Genomic DNA, 4,999 nt, shown 5'->3' on the forward strand with positions numbered 1-4,999 from the left:
TAAGCACTTCTGTTAATGTGCATACCCATAATGCTACTCTCACTTTTGGTTAGAGAAGCTTCTCTTTTCAGATGGCAGAGACCTTGGGATGACTGAGAAGGCACCATGACGAAGAGAAGGGACAGAGGAGTGCTCAGCACTGAAATATCTTTTACTTAAACAATCGGTCCTACCTTGAACCACAGTGCTTTGGAAAACAAAGTGGTCCTGGAGGTCATGCTTAAGGGGGTGTCATAACTCCAAAGTTTCTGGGATGAACTTCCAAAGTAAGCACAATTTACTGGAGAAAGTGATTTACTTGAAGCTTAGAGATCTAGGGGAAATTCTATAATGCCAGAAGAAATTGGCCCATTTTCACAGGTGCACACACACACAGAGAAAAACAAGGACAGTTAGCACAAGCAAGCATACTCCAGAAGCCCAAGGCAGAGCTCAAGCACTCCTGGTATCATTAGCTGGAAATTCCAGATCTGCCCTCAAACACCTTAGGGCTGAACCTAGGATCCACCCACAGCGATGCCAAGTTACAAGCTTGAATAAAACTTCCGAATGTATTGGGGGACATCCATTCAAACTATCCCTGGGAGTAATATTCCATTTGGGTACATTGCAGCCATTGGGACCCCTGATCTGGGGAAAGCAGCTGAGTTTGTTCCCGGAAGGCTCCCTGCTCTAGGAAATGGAACCAAACTCTTGCCTGCAGGGCCATTCGTCCTTGGAAAGGAAGCCCCATTTAGACCTAGGCTCCTGGCTGGTCTTGCAAAAGGATCTGGGTTGATATTCACATTACCTGCTGGAGAAGAGCCCAGGTACTAAGCAGCTGGCCCTGGAAAAGCAACTTTACCTGGGCCTAATGGACCAGTAGAACTTGGGAAGGCAGCTGGACTTGGATGCTGCAGGCCAGTGGTCCTTGGAAAGTTAGCTGCATTGGGACCCCAGTGCCCCAGAGGCTTTTGGGAAAATTACTGGATTTGAGCCCTGAGGCCAGTAGACCTCTGGAAGGTACTTGGGTTTGAAGCTGATGTGCCAGAAGACTGAGAGAAGGTAGCTGGGTTCAGTCCTCCTGAACCTGTCCCCCTTGGAAAGGGAATGGCATTTATCCCCATAGGGCCCCCTGTCCTTGAGAAATGAGGTGAATTAGGGCCTATGGTACCAGGAGCCCTTGATATGGGAGATGAGTTTGGTCCTGGAAGGCCCATGCCTCATGGGCTAGAACCTGTATTCAGGCCAGGTACTCTTGTCATGGGCGGGCTTGTGCCCATGTTTCCAGAAGCCTGGAAGAACGAAGATGAGTGTGCTCCTTGTTGCTTTTAGAATGGGGCAAGATCTAGACCTTGAGGTCCAGCCATTCTTAAATTAAGGCCAGACCCTGTGCCTAAGAGGGCACCAGTACTGGTGTCTCTATTTGGTCCTGGGTCCAGGCCATTAACCCTTGTGTTGGATCCAAGACTTGGATCCAATTCACTTGCTCCCGGCTTAGGCCCCAAGCCTGGCCCTGGAAATATGCCTCACTTAGGGGCAGGGTTTGTACCTGAAAAGCCCGAGCTCAGTTTGAGACTTGATCCAGGGTCCAGGGCAATTGTTTTAGGATTGGGACAACCATTCCAGGAGACAAGACACCTACCCTGAGGATGGATCCACATCCACGACCCATAGGGTCACCTCTTCTGGGGTCAGGATTGGCTCTTAAGAAATCACCTACTCTTGGGTTGGACATGGGACTTGGTCCTGGGAAACCTCCCAACTTGGGGTTAGACAGAGGCCCTGAAAGAGGGCCTCTTCTTTGGTTTCAAGCTGGCCGTGGTCCCAAGAGGCTGCCTGGCCTTGGGAAAGAAATTGTACCCATGCTGGTGGAATTCATCCCTCTTGGAAAAGAAGACATACTGGGGTCACGGGCACCAGCAGGAAAAGGTGCTGGATTTGAAGACATTGATCCTGATGAACTTGGACAAGGAGTCGGGGCTCTTGAAAATGGATGACACCAGGAGAACCTGCTGCCATTAGGAAGGGGTCTGAGCTCTCACCTAATGGGTGACCTGTGTCCATAACAGGACAGCCCCTGTAGTCCCAGGGAACTGTCCTGTCATTTTGAAGTAGCCTTTCTCTGGAAAATCCAGGGTTCTTTCATACTTTCTTGGGGACATTGGTGACTATAGGCATGGGGCACGTTTTGAAAAAGATCTTTTTATTTTATTTTATTTTTGAGGCAAGCCCAATAAACTGTCCTTTTTTATAAGAACGTGGGTGGGGGGAGGGAGGGAGGTAGGGAGGGAAGGAATTGGCATGACAGAACCTCCAGCCATGGCAATCAAAGTCTAGGTGCATGTACCACCTTGTGCACACATTTGACCTTGTGTGCTTGTGTCTCTTTGGTTGTCTAGCTTATGTGGGACCTGGAGAGTCAAACATGGGTCCTTAGGCTTTGCAGGCAAGTTTCATAACTGTTAACCCATCTCTCCAGCCCAAGGACCTTGTTTTTGATGAGTCTCCAGGTACTGGGTGCCATTCTCTTGAACAAGCTCATCATAGTCCTGCTCCCAGGAGCTTGCTGGTTTCTCCAGGTGGATGGCTCTTCCATACAGGATATGATGTCACCACCAGTGTAGGGATTCCCTCTGTGGTGTAATGTAGGTCTCCTAGCAGGTTCTCAGCCAGTCCCTGCTGTAGCAAGCTTTGATCTTCGTCCCCTCCCCAGCTCCACCAGCACCCATTCTGCCAAGTGTTCAGCTCCTGGAACTGGAAATAACAATTTGCACCATAAGGTTTTCTTCTTAATAAAAACAAATACAGGGACAGGAGAGATGGCTCAGCAGTTAAGGCATTTACCTGGGAGGCCCAAGGACCCAGGTTTGACTCCCCAGGACCCACATAAGCCAGATATGCAAAAGGGGTGCATGTGTCTGGAGTTCATTTGCAATGGCTGGAGGTCATGGCACACCCATTCTCTCTTTCTTACTACCTCTTTCTCTCTTCCTCAAAATAAATAATATAAAAATTAAAAACATAAAACAAAACAAATACAAGGCTGGAGAGATGGCTCGACAGTTAAGGTGTTTGCCTGCCAAGCCTAATGACCCAGATTCTATTCCCCAGTATCCATGTAATGCCAGATGCACAAAGTGGAATGTATCTGCAGTTTTTTTTTGCAGTGTCTGGAGTCCCTGGCACACCTAGTCTTTCTCTTTCCATTTGTCATTACTCACAAGTAAATAAATAAAAATTCTTAAAGACTACTTATTTATTTATTTTATTTTGAGGAAGAAAGTGAGAAAGAGAAAGAAAGAGAAAGGCAGGTAGAGTGGATGCGCCAGGGCATCCAGCCACTGCAAACAAACATGCATGTGCCTCCTTGTGCATCTGGCTTATGTGGGTACTGGGGAATTGAACCTGGGTCCTTATGTTTTGCAGGCAAACACCTTAAGTGCTAATGCATCTCTCCAGCCCATAAATATGTATACATGCACATATATATTAATAAAAAGCACCTAAAATGCCGGGCGTGGTGGTGCACACCTTTAATCCCAGCCCTCAGGTAGGAGGATTGCCGTGAGTTTGAGGCCACCCTGAGACTCCATAGGGAATTCCAGGTCAGCCTGGGCTACAGACCCTACCTTGAAAAACAAAACAAAACAAAACAAAACAAAAAAACCAAAAAAAAAAAAGCATCTAAAATAAACTGCAATGCTAGCTGCCAAGCATGGAACTGTGTGACCAACCTCAGAAGAATTTTAATAGTTACAAATTTTATGGATCTCTATTTTCCTTGTCATAATAATGGTTTAGGCTTCTAATGCTTTTGTTTTCATGAATTTTGATGGCCCTTAGAAAATTTCATCATTATTATGCAATTAAAAAATTCATAGGCTGGGGAGATTGCTCAGTGGTTAAAGGCACTTTCAAAGCCTGTGGGGCCCTGCTTAATTTCCCCCATACTCACCTAAATCTAAGCCGAAAGCTGGTGCAAACATCTGGCATTCCTCTGAGGTGTCAGGAGACTCTGGCATACCTCCTCCCCACTCCACCCACATGCAAATAAATAAACAAAAACATTTTTAAAAATCCATAGAATTCTAAAATGTTAGTGAGCAGTGTGCTCTTATTTCCACAAGTAATTATGTACTCTAAAGCATATGATAGCACAAGTTTAAAATAGCATTTCAAAAACTCAGCTATCTACAAATGTTTAGGCTTATATGTGAGTTGGAGTAAAAATTAGTACCAGAGGCCAGTAAACTAGGACTTAAGCAGATGGTATTGTATATATGTAAGTAGATGGACAGATTACTGGGGATGGAATAGCCTAAATGAAATCAGTGGAAGAGATTGAGTAAAGGAAGGGTGGGGGAAGGGTTAATCAAAATTTAAGATGTTATGAATGAGCTGTATGGAAACCTACTCTTTTGGATAATGGTGAACCCAGAAGCCATAGATTGTTGCTAAAAAAAATTTCAGTGCCAGGAATGGGATACCTTCCAGTGAGTTGTTGGCCTGGGAGGTCCCTGGTGCCCCCAAAACATTACAGGCCATTGCCAAGGCTTTTAGTTTTCCACCAGAAATACATGGTAAGACCCTATTGGTGAAGACTCCACATGCTTGCGGTGCAAGTTCACTGAGAAATCAAGCTGATGCTGAGTTGAACACCTCCCTATACACCAGCTGACAGAAGCTGGAAAAAGCTAAGCTGCATGCAGCCTTATGGGAGAGAGAAGTCATCGGCAGTGACAAACAACATTTCACACACAAGCCTTAAATTTGGCCAGCTAGACCAAATAAGCCAATGGGTGCAATTGGGGCATGTCTGTTATGGGGGAAACTAACTGTTCTCTTATTGGACTGGAGGCCTGTTACATGGAAGGTACTGAAAACCTAGTCAAAAGCCTATGGCAGAGGCTGGAGAGATTGCTTAGTGGTTAAGTGCTTGCCTGTGAAGCCAAAGGATCCCAGTTTGAGGATTGATTTCCCAGGATCCACGTTAGCCAGATGCCAAAGGGGGCACACA

The 4,999-nt window shown here is 46.0% G+C and overlaps 2 pseudogenes; both read right to left on the reverse strand.

Annotated features, from left to right (window-relative positions):
• Positions 1 to 569: 569 nt before the first annotated feature.
• Positions 570 to 2,094, reverse strand: LOC123457744 (annotated as a pseudogene).
• Positions 2,095 to 2,124: 30 nt separating this feature from the next.
• On the reverse strand, positions 2,125 to 2,759 carry LOC101615623 (annotated as a pseudogene).
• Between the last annotated feature and the right edge of the window lie 2,240 nt (positions 2,760 to 4,999).

This window comes from Jaculus jaculus, chromosome 1 (assembly GCF_020740685.1).
Source record: "Jaculus jaculus isolate mJacJac1 chromosome 1, mJacJac1.mat.Y.cur, whole genome shotgun sequence".
In the NCBI taxonomy this organism is placed as follows: Eukaryota; Metazoa; Chordata; class Mammalia; order Rodentia; family Dipodidae; genus Jaculus; species Jaculus jaculus.